Here is a 12,817-nt window from a genome sequence, read left to right on the forward strand (position 1 = left end):
TTCACACCAAAACCACAACAATCAACCCAGAAGACTTCTGTGGCCTCAAAATATGAGGAGATTTCTCCCTATCAGCAAGCAAGGAATCAGTTCTGCAGCAGACACCAGCTGGGTGTCTACCAATTCGATTCTGACACTATCTACCATGAGATAGTGTCACCCCACAGATTGAGGGCTCAGCCCCCAAAACTGCCCCCCTTTCAGACACCAGTCACAAGTCCCAGCCTCTGGAAATTATGACTGATGGGTTTAATTTGGAGTTCCTATGACCCCCTCTTTGGGTTTGATTAATTTGCTAGAATAAAATGCCTCACAAACCTCAAGGAAACACATTTACTGTTTGATTATAAGGACATTCCAAAGGATATAGATGAAGAGATGCCTAGCGTGAGGTATAGGAGAAGGGGCACAGAGCTTCCATCCCCTCCCTGGGCATGAACCTCCAGGAACCTGCATGTGTTCAGCTCTCTGGAAGCTCTCCGAATCCACTCCTTTTGGGTTTGTAAGGAGGCTTCATTACATAGGCATGATTGATTAAACCATTGACCACTTGCCATCAACTCAATCCTCAGTCCCCTCCACTCCCCAGGGGTGGGAGGGTAGGGGCTGAAAGTCCTAACCCTCTAATCCTGCCTTGGTCTTTCTGATGACCAGCCCACATCCTGAAGCTATCGCTCAATCACTAACATATAAAAAGCCAAAGCCTGGGTGCGGTGGCTCACGCCTGTAATCCCAACACTGGGAGCCTGAGGCAGGCAGATCACTTGAGATCAGGAGTTTGAGATCAGACTGGCCAATATGTTGAAACCCCATCTCTACTAAAAAATAAAACAAAGACAAAAATTAGCCGGGTGTGGTGGCACATGCCTGTAGTCTACTCAGGAGGCTGAGGCAGAAGAATTGCTTGAACCCAGGAGGCAGAGGTTGCAGTGAGTGGAGATTGCACCACTGCACTCCAGCCTGGGTGACAGAGCAAGACTCCGTTTTCAAAAAAAACAAAAAACAAAAAACAACAAAAAAAGCAAGCCCTTAGGACATTCCAAGGATTTTAGGAGTTGTATGCCAGGAAATTGGGACAAAGACCAAATCTGTATTTGACAAAATCACAGAACCGTATGAATATTTAATTCAATACAGACATGGAAACTGGCCCAAGCATTTACTCACAGATGACTGGGCAAATCCCTGGTCCTGTGGGTACAAACTATTGATCAAACCCCCAATCTCATTCCTACCCCTAAAATACAGCAGAGTGAAAGATCTTATTACCTATTTGGACTGACATTAACACCATCCCTTAAACTGCATGGCTTTCAATCCCAGGGCTATGGCATGTGATGCCACATAGAATATGCACGAATCTTCTCTCCAGCAATTGAGTTGTTAGAATAAAGGCTCTTGTCTTTACCTTCTTTTTCTCACAGCCAAGAATATTAAGGAAGGTGGACACAAAGGATGAAGTTGGAACGGAAGTTTAATAAGCAAAAGAAGAAAGCTCTCCCCAGCGGAGAGGGGACCCAAAAGAGGGTTGCAACTAGGAGGCTGAATCTGGGGGTTTTGTGAACTGGGAAGGGGAAGAATGTGCTCACTGGTCTGTGGGCTGTCTTGGAGAAAGCACTACTTCACTTGGCCCGGGAACTTAGATTGGGACCAATCAGAGGCTGAAGTGAAAGCTTGGCCCAGGACCATTCAGGGGCTGAAGTGAAAGTTGGGCCCAGGACCAATCAGGGGCTGAAGTGATGATTCATAGAGGTTCGGCTCACAGTCCAAAGCATGTCCAGAAAAGGAAAGTGGCCGCCGGAGCCTGTTAGTCCAAGCTGCACCGTTTTGTAAGCCCCCACCATTTCACAGACCCTGGTCAGAGGGAAACATTCCACTGGGGTTTGGGCTGCGAGAAACATCCTCCTCAAACGCCTGACTTCCTTATCACATCCTGCTGGGGAAAGGCCCAAGAAACATCCTTATCAACATTCTCCCAGGCAACAAGCCATACTGCCCAGACCCCTCCTGCCCAGGCCTATAATTACTCCAGCCTGTAAGCGGCAGTGGGCTCTGGCATTTAGTTGGTCCCCTCCATAGAGCCGCCAACTCTCTCTCTTTCTTTAACCTTCACTTTCCTTTCAAAATCTAACAGAGCTCACCGTATACATGCCCACAAAAAAGCGACTATTTCCTGGAAGCCCGCTGGTCACACAAAGAACAAAGGCATTTCTATGTTGGGCCTCGGTCCCTTATTAATGCAGCTGAGGAATGTCTTTAGGACAATCCCCTTTGCTAGTTTTCCTTCTCTGTGCCTGCAGCCTGATTTTTCAGGCTGTTTCGCTGTTTAAAGGAGTTTTACCGAGGACCCGCCCTAACTCCCTAAAGGGTTTTTTCTCTCAAGGGAACACACAAAGTTCCAATCGCACACATGCCTCCCCATATCCACTTACCCTCTGCTTCACAGCCAATCACACTCTCCTCTCTCACACAGACCACGGGGCCACACAAGTTGCACCTGCACAGCCACAGACCTGCAACTCACGCACACACAGTACTGCACACACACGCAAAATTACACACCCACCCTGGGACACGCAGCCCCAACCACACAGTCACCGGTTGTCCACATCCGCACACACAACGTGGCTCATCCAGGACACACATATCCACTCCGAGGGCGCACAGTCACAAGCGCCCACCTGATCACCCAGAGTCAGCACCACACAGCCAGTCACAGACCACGAAGACCCACGGCAACCGTCGCAATCACACACGCAAAATCCTCTCCTCAGCCCTCCACACACAAAAGGACCGGAGCCGGATTCCTCATTCTCAGCTTTCTCTAGTTCTGCTTGGGGCCAGCCTGGCCAAGTTACTCCGGACTCCAAGGCGGAGCAGCAGCTAATTGTGCCCAGCGAAAGATTCTGCCACCTGGCTAAGAGGAAGCCGAAATCTCGCGAGACGTGGTGTTGGCCGGTGGGATCCTCCAGGAAATGTAGTCCAGAGCCCGACTGCTCCCCTACTAAAAATACAAAAATTAGCCGGGCCTGGTGGGCGCCTGTAATCTCAGCTTCTTGGAAGGCTGGGGCAGCAGAATCGCTTGAACCTGGGAGGTGGAGGTTGCAGTGAGCCGGGATCGTGCCGTTGAACTCCAGCCTGAGTGACAGAGCGAAACTCAAAAAAACAAAGTCAGCAGACATGTCTGCTGCCCACATGAGGTTTACATTCTAGTCTGGAGAAAAAAAAAAGATTTTAAATTAAAAGGGGAAAATGAAGTAATTTTATATTGTGATAAATACTATGAAATAAATCAATAGGTGGTATAAGCAGTAACTTGAGGGATACTTCCCGTAGCATTGATAGGACGGGTGTCTGAGAGAGAACCCTCGAGCTTTGGTGGTGAGGAGCCAGCAGTGTGGAAGGGTATTCCAAGCAGAGGCACACTTACACTGAAGACCCTGAAAAATCAGAGAGCGCTTGGAGCGTTGCGGAAATAGAAAGCAGTCTGGTGTGACTGAAGATTAGCAAGTGAGTGGGAAATTAGTTTAGATTTAGGATGCAGAGGTCGGCATTTTCGGATTCATATGAGAAAATGATAGTGCTGAGATTACAGGCGTGAGCCACTGCACCCAGCCCCAAACCAAATTTTTATAGCAGCAAGAATAGATGTTCTGGTAGGGTCAGCGTCTAAAGATTTTACAAACAATATCTCTTCTTCTAGTTTGCAGTCATTATTGAAATAACAAACATGTCCTATTGTCAGGCCTTACTCTCAGTAACTGATTTCATTGATCTGAATACAAAACTTACTTGATTAATCAGCTACTCTTTGGTATTACCTGACATCTCATTAATGCATCTTTGAATTGAATTATTGCTCAATAGGAGTGATTGTGAAATAGTGGCAATGTGTTACATCACTATTGAAGTTACCGTCTCTAATGTGAGTCTTATGACAGTTTCAGGAAGTATAAAACACTATGGGGTTTTACAATGATTTCCGTAATCTTTTCTTTTTTTTGAGAGACAGTCTCTCTCTGTTAGCCAGGCTGGAGTGCAGTGGCATGATCTCAGCTCACTGCAAGCTCCGTCTCCGGGGCTCAAGTGATTCTCCTGCCTCAGCTGCCCAAGTAGCTGGGATTATAGGCGTATGCCACCACGCCCAGCTAACTTTGTATTTTTAGTAGAGATGGGGTTTCACCATGTTGGCCAGACTGGTCTCAAACTCCCGACCTCAGGTGATGCGCCTGCCTCGGCCTCTCAAATTGCTGGGATTACAGGCGTGAGTCACCGTGCCTGGCCTATTTCTGCAATTTTATAAGGCAATTATTTCATCATAATTTGTTTGCTTATCCTTTTTTTTCTTTTTGAGACCGAGTGTTGCTGTATAGTCAAGGCTGGAGCATGGTGCTGCAATCTGAGCTCACTGCATCCTCCGCCTCTCAGGCTGAAGCGAGTCTCCTGCCTCAGCCTCCCGAGTACCTGGAATTACAGGTGCACACACCATGCCCGGCTAGTTTTTGTGTTTTTAGTAGAGACAAGGTTTCACCATATTACCCAGGCTGGTCTCCAACTCCTGGGCTCACGTGATACACCCACCTTGGCCTCCCAAAGTGTTGGGATTACAGGTGTGAGCCACCTCACCCCGCGGCTTGTCCTTCTTAAATAAGAAGTAACAGTGTTACAGTTCAAAATTCTATTTTAAACTTTTTAAATTTTCTGTTTCTCGACTTTATCAGGATGTTTCTTTTTTGATCATCCACAAATCTTGATGATTTCATAGCCCTGTTTCTGAAAACAAACAAAAAACAAATAAAAACTGTTATTCATAAGAAACAAGCTGTTTTGAGTTAAATGGGGTTTTCAATAAAACCATAAGCTAGGCTGGGCGCGATGGCTCATGCCTGTAATCCTAGCACTTTGGGAGGCCGAGGTGGGTGGATTGCCTGAACTCAGGATTTCGAGACCAGCCTGGGCAACAGGGTGAAACCCCGTCTTTACTAAAATACAAAAAATTAGCTGGGTGTGGTGGCATGTACCTGTAGTCCCTGCTACACAGGAGGCCGAGACAGGATACTTGCTAGAACCCAGGAGGTGGAGGTTACAGTGAGCCAAGATCATGCCACTGCATTCCAGCCTGGGCAACAGAGTGAGACTCCATCTCTAAAAACAAAAACAAACAAACAAACAAACAACAAAACCAGTTGGCCAGATATTCACTCATTCAGATGTAGTCAACACTTTTCATTTTCAACACTTAACACATTTAATGCTAGGTTGAATTACTTTCATAATAAAATAATATTTCAAATTATTTCATAATATGAAATAAAGTATATATTTCATAATATATGCTTTCAATATAAAATATAAACTATTTTACATAATTCCCAAAGCACTGAAGATCAATCATAAATACTATCAACAAGACAGCCAACAGACACACACAGACCACCTCTCATATAACTTTGGGATAGAGCACTCAATTAAGAAAAAGTCTTCCAGGTATAGCCATCAATTTGCCATCATTTTGTAGCACTGATCTTGCAACGATTTTTTTTCTTGAGGTGGAGGCTCACTCTGTCACCCAGGATGAAGGGCAGTGGCACGATCCACTCACTGCAACCTCTGCCTCCTGGGTTCAAGCGATTTTCCTGCTTCAGCCTCCCATGTAGCTGGGATTACAGGCAGGTGCCACCACTTCTGGGTAATTTGTTTTGTATTTTCAGTTGACACAGTGTTTTACTATGTTGGCCAGGCTGGTCTTGAAATCCTGAGTTTCAGTGCTCCACCTTCCTTGGCCTCCCAAAGTGCTGGGATTACAGGTGTGAACCACTGTGCATGGACTGATCTTACATGGATTTTTTTATCTTCCATAAAATGATTAATGCTGCCCATAATATTTGAGAGAAATTAAATACCAAGGAGTAAAATTTTGTGCAATAGGCCAGGCACGGTGGCTCATACCTGTAATCCCAGCAATTTGGGAGGCCAAGGCAGGCAGATCACTTGAGATCAGTAGTTCTATACCAGCCTGGCCAACATGGTGAAACTCCATCTCTACAAAAAATACAAAAATTAGCTGAGTGTGGTGGTGTATGCCAGTAATCCCAGCTACTTGGGAGACTGAGGCAGGAGAATTGCTTGAACCCAGGAGGCAGAGGTTGCAGTGAGCAGAGATTGCAACATTGCACTCCAGCCTGGGTGACAGAGCAAGCGTCCATCTCTGAAAAAAAAAAAATTGTGGAAGGCCAGAAACCACTGCAACAACTATAATTCATTTTACCTTCAATAACCAATGTTCACCCTCTTAGGGGCAATATCACTCCCATTAAGAATGCTTGGCCAGGCACAGAGGCCCATGCCTGTAATTCCAGCACTTTGGGAGGCCAAGAGGGGCAGATCCGCTGAGGTCAGGAGTTTCAGACCAGCCTGGCCAACATGGTGAAACCCTGTCTCAACTAAAAATGCAAAAATCAGCCAGGCATGGTGGCATGCACCTGTAGTCCCAACTACTCAGGAGGTTGAGGCAGGAGAATCACTTGAACCTGGGAGGTGGAGGTTGCATTGAGCTGAGATTATGCCACTGCTCTCCAGCCTAGGTGACAGAGTGAGAACCTGTCTCAAAAAAAAAAAAAAAAAGAAAAAAAGAATGCTTTCAGTAAGGCTAAATAAATATACAAATTAGGCATGTGGCATGTGTGTTAGTATACGTACAATATATTTCCTAGTTCTGCCCACTAAGATGGCCTAGAAGCAATGACACACCCATAGCAATGAACACACGTGTCAACCCGATCTTGGTGATTTTGTTTTTGTTTAGTTTTTAAAAATAGAGATGGGGGTCTCACTGTGTTGCCCAATCTTGTCTCAAACTGTTGGCCTCAAGGGATCCTCCTGCCTCAGCCTCCCAAAGTGTTGAGATTACAGACCTGAGCCACCTCACCCAGCCCAAGATTTTGGTGCTTTGTAAATAATACTTTTCAATAAAAGAAACCAAGGATCTTTAAATAAATGGTTTATTCCACATCTGGGTCAGGGAAAATACCAGATGAATCTAAACACTTTATGGTGCCAGAAAGTTGGGAATTAGTCCCACACCCCAACCCCCTGATAAAGGCATGCTATAAACAGAACACAGGAGCCAACCTAAAGAAATGCCCAAGGCCAATGTTTTTTTTTTTGTTTGTTTTTTTTTTTTTTTTTTCCTTGACGCAGTTTCACTCTTGTCGCCCAGGCTGGAATGCAATGTCATGATCTCGGCTCACTGCAACCTCTGCCTCCCAGATTCAGGTGATTCTCCTGCCTCAGCCTCCTGAGTAGCTAGGATTATAGGCACATGCCACCAATCATGGCTAATTTTTGTGTATATTTGGTAGAGATGGGGTTTCACTGTGTTGGCGAGGATGGCCTCGATCTCCTGACCTTGTGATCTGCCTGCCTTGGCCTGTCAAAATGGTGGGATTACAGGCATAAGCAAGCACGCCCAGCGAACTGTGACCATTTTCAAAGCCATGATTTATGGGAATAGCAGTTCTTTCTCTTTGTGTAAATAAACAGAAGCCTCCAAAATAAGAACAAGAGAGACTTATGCATACAGACCTTGCTACAGAGTAAGAGTTCCGTTTGTTTGTCTATAGGTTCTGGATATTATTAGGCCTTTGTTGGGTACATCGTTTGTGAGTATCTTCTCCCATTCTGTAGTTTGTTTACTCTGTTGATAGTTTGTCTTGTTGTGTTTACGCTTTTATTTTAATTTTTTTTTTGAGGCAGTCTCGCTCTGTCACCCAGGCTGGAATGTAGTGGTGCGATCTTGGCTCACTGCAACCTCTGCCTCCTGGGTTCAAGCAATCTTCTGCCTCAGCCTCCTGAATAGCTGGGATTACAGGTGTGTGCCACCACCACCTAATTTTTGTATTTTTAATAGAGACAGGGTTTCACCATGTTGGTCAGGCTGGTCTCAAGCTCCTGACCTTGTGATCTGCCCAACCCGGCCTCCCAGCTTCTGGTTTAATTAGGTACCACTTGTCTATTTTTGTTTTTGCTGCAATTGCTTTTTTGGAATCTTAGCCAAAAATTATTTGCAAAGGCCGATGTTGAGAAGAGTGTTTCCTAGGTTGTCTTCCAGGATTTTTATAGTTTGAGGTCTATATTTAAATCTTTAACCCATTTGGTGTTAATTTTTGTATATGATGAAAGGTAGGGGGCCCAGACTCAGTCTTCTGCATGTGGGTAGCCAGTTATCCCAGAATCATTTGTTGAATAGGGAGTCCTTTCCTCATTGCTTGCTTTTGTTGACTTTGTCAAAGATCACATGATTGTAGGTGTGTGAATTTATTTCTGGGTTCTCTAACTTATTCCATTGGTCTATGTGTCTGTATTTGTACCACTACTATGCTATTTTGGTTACTGTAGCCTAGTTGTATAGTTTGAAGTGGCATATATGATGCCCATCAGCAGTGGATTGGATAACGAAAATGTGGTAATTATACATCATGGAATACTACATAGCTATAGAAAAAGAAACCATGTCCTTTGAAGCAACATGGATGCAGCTGGAGGCCATTATCCTAAACGAATTAATGCAGCATCCGGTAACCAAATACCCCATGGTCTCACTTATAAGTGGGAGCTAAACATTGAGTACAAATGGACACATAGATGGGATCAATAGACACTGGGGCCTGCTTGAGTGGGGAGGGTGGCATGAGGCTATGGGCCAAAAAACTATTGGGTACTGTGGTTACTACCTGGGTGACAATATCATTTGTACACCAAACCCCAGTGACATGCAATTTACCCATGTAACAAGCCTACACATATATCCCTTAAACCTAAAAACAGAAAAAATTAAAAATAAATAAATAAATGATGTATAAGTCTAATTGTTGAATGTTGTGAATGGTAACCAACAGAGCCATTGAAAATAGTGGAGTGGCCAGGTCAGTGGCTCATGCCTGTAATCCCAACACTTTGGGAGGCTGAGGTGGGTGGATCACAAGATCAGGAGTTTGAGACCAGCCTGACCAAGATGGCAAAACCCCGCTTCTACTAAAAATATAAAAATTAGCTGGGCATGGTGGCTCGTGTCTGTAATCCCAGCTACTCATGTGGCTGAGGCAGGAGAATCACTTGAACCTGGGAGGAGGAGGTTGCAGTGAGCTGAGATTGCACCACTGCACTCTAGTCTGGGCGACAGAGCAAGACTCTGTCTCAAAAAAAAAAAAAAAAAAGAAAGAAAAGAAAAGAAAAAGAAAATAGTGAGAGCACCATATAAGGAAAGTGGTTCAGGCACTGTGGTAAGGGGTGAGTGTCAGCCAAGTCATCAGCTATCAGAACACGAAGCCATCAGGTAATATATCAAGTTGATATATTAAGAAGGAGGGGCCGGGCGCGGTGGCTCATGCCTGTAATCCCAGCACTTTGGGAGGCCAAGGCAGGCAGATTATGAAGTGAGGAGATCAAGACCATCCTGGCTAACACGGTGAAACCCCGTCTCTACTAAAAATACAAAAAAATTAGCCAGGCATGGTGGCGGGTGCCTATAGTCCCAGCTGCTGGGGAGGCTGAGGCAGCAGAATGGAGTGAACCCGGGAGGTGGACCTTGCACTGAGCCAAGATCATGCCGCTGCACTCCACATAGCAAGACTCTGTCTCAGAAAAAAAAAAAAAAAAAAAAAAACAGAAGGAGGAGGATCTACCTATTATATAACAGAGATAAGCACTCAGATATATAGATTATAAATAGTTTAGAAAATTTAAATATTTGATTATTCAGAAAGTAGACTTGGGAGCATTGGAGAAACAGGGTGGGGAGTAGACTGCATGGAAAGCTCTTTCTTAGTGTGGGATTTTCAATTATGCACATAGGTTTCTTACATAACATGAAAAATTCAATTAAGAAACAACATTGTGTTTTGGGGTCCCAAAAGTTCAGTGATTGATTAGAAGGACTCACAAAACTGAGTCAAGCTGTTATACTCATAGTTATAGTTTATTACAACAAAAGGATACAGATTAAAATCTGCAACAGAAAAAGGTGCATAGGGCAGGGTCTAGGAGAAACCAAGCACAGGGTTCCAGTTGTCCTCTCCCAGTGGCATCATGTGGACAGTGCTTAATTCACCCAGTGATATGTGGCAGAAAGTACAGAAAATACTCCCCAACAAGAAGCTTACCTGAGCCTTGGGGTTGAGGGTTTTACTGGAGGTTGGTCTCATGGACAAGAGCACCCATTTGGATGACCTTAGTTTCTCTGTCTCCACCCTTCCCAAGATCAAGCTGACACTGCATGGTCCAAGGTCCCCACAATAAATCACATTGTTAACTCCCAGATAGGCCAGAGATTCCAAGGACTTAGAGGTTATTTCCCAGGAGCTGGGCTAGAGTCACACCATTCTTTGGAGTATGCCAGGTTTGGGCAATTCAGGCCTACTAAGTTTCCTTGACTGCACACAAGTGATAGTGAGTATGTAGGAAATGATTACTCGCATATATTGCTGGTTAAAGTACAGTGTTATATAACCGTTTGGAAAGAAATCAAGTGTGTAGTGTATAAACATTATATTTGGTTTGATTTGTTTTTGTCTAAGAGAGGGTCTCACTCTGTCACCCACGCTGGAGTGCAGTGGCATGATCACAACTCACTGCAGCCTCGACCACCTGGGCTCCAGCTATCCTCCCACCTCAGTCTCCTGAGTAGCTGGGAGCACAGGCACCTGCCACCACACCCAACTCATTTTGTGTTTTTTGTACAGACAGGGTTTCACCATGATGCCCAGGCTGGTTTCAAACTCCTGGGTTCAAACAATCCCCTACCTCAGCTCCCCAAAGTGCTAGGATTACAGGAGTGAGCCACTGCACCCAACCTATATTTGAATATACATTAAATTGTATATGTTAGGCCAGACGCGGTGGCTCACATGTGTAATTCCAGCACCTTGGGAGGGCAAGGTCGGTGGACGACTTGAGGTCAGGAGTTCGAGAGCAGCCTGGTCAACATGGTGAAAACCCATCTCCACTAAAAAGACAAAGATAGCTGGACTTGGTGGCAGATGCCTGTATTCCCAGCTACTCAGGAGGCTGAGGCAGGAGAATCACTTGAATCCAAGATGTGGAGGTTGCAGTGAACTGAAATCACACCACTGCACTCCAACCTGGGCAACAGAGCAAAACTCCATCTCAAAAAACAACCAAAAAATTGGGTATGTTATTGCATGTATGTGTATATATTAAGTTGTATATACACATATTAAATATATATACATATATTACATTTTATACACATACATTTTTTCCTCATGCAATTTGTTTTAGCAGAAGTAAAAATTAATAAAGATATAAGTAAAAGAATATTTACAGAAGCACTATTTTTGGTGGCAAAGGTACTTTAGCATTTTAAATGTTCATATAATGGAAGATACTTTAACTCTTACAAATAATGAGTTAGCTTTTTATCTACTAGAAAGGTATCCTAATATCTTTATACCTAAAGTGATATCAATGGCAAATTGTTATATAAAAAAGGAGAATACTTTATAATTAAAGAAAAAAAGAAAGAAACGTTATATAGTAGCCCTCCCTTATCTGCAGGAGACATGTTCTAAGACCCGCAGTGGATGCCTGAACCTTTGATAACATTGACCCAATTGCTGTCAATCAGAGCGCATTTCTGTTTATGATTTCCATGCACAAATTTAATGCCTTTTTCATCTTAACTAAGTACTTATCACACATGTGGCTGTACTTTTTAGAGCTTGGGGTACAACAAACAAGACTAAAAGAAATTTCCTTTTCCTTCTTACATTTTCACCGCTAGAGGTTTTGTTCTTACCATCGATCTTAGCAACCTGAGCACAGGACTTCTTTTTCTTTCTATATTTTTTCTTTCTTTCTTTCTTTCTTGGTTGCTTGCTTGCTTTCTTGCTTCCTTTCTCTGTCTCTCTCTCTCTCTCTTTCTTCCTTTTTTCTTTGTTTCTTTCATCTTTCTTTTTTTCTTTCTTTCTTTCTCTTTATTTATTTATTGAGATGGAGTCTCACTCTGTCGCCCAGGTGGGAGTGAGGTAATGCGATATCGGCTCCCTGTAACCTTCATCTCCCAGGTTCAAGCGATTCTCGTGCCTCCACCTCCCAAGTAGCTGAGAATACAGGCGTCCGCCACCACGCCCAAATAATTTTTTTTGTTTTTTGTAGTGATGGGGTTTCACTATGTTGGACAGCCTAGTCTTGAACTCCTGACCTCAAATGATCCACCAGGTTCAGTCTCCCAAAGTGCTGGGATTACATGCATGAGCCACTGCACCTGAGCTGTGTATGCCATTGTATGATTGCAAATAATTATATGAATCTTGGAGAACATCATGGAAAGATGTCATCATCTTCTTAACTGGTTATTTCAAGAGTGGAACTGGAAGGGGAATACTGCCTTTCCTGTGTATTTATTTGTAATGTTTCATTTTCATTATGAACATATATTATTTTGATATGTTTAAATATTAATAAACACGCGCAAAAATATGTAATTTTAATTCAAGCTGAAATCGTCAAGTCAATCATACATAACAGATGGAGCAAATAAAACATTTAAAATCCCTGAATGAAAAGGAGGGGAGGCCGGGCACGGTGGCTTACGCCTATAATCCCAGCACTTTGGGAGGCTGAGGCAGGCAGATCACTTGGGGTCAGAAGTTTGAGACTGCCTTGGCCAATCGAGACCCCTGGACTCGATTGGAATTGGTCCCACAAACTTTTTTTTTTGAGGGAGTCTCGCACTGTCACCCAGGGTGGAGTGCAACGGGGCAATCTTGGCTCACTGTAACCTCTGCCTCCTGGGTTC

Source organism: Pongo pygmaeus, chromosome 19, assembly GCF_028885625.2.
Source record: "Pongo pygmaeus isolate AG05252 chromosome 19, NHGRI_mPonPyg2-v2.0_pri, whole genome shotgun sequence".
Classification (NCBI taxonomy): domain Eukaryota; kingdom Metazoa; phylum Chordata; class Mammalia; order Primates; family Hominidae; genus Pongo; species Pongo pygmaeus.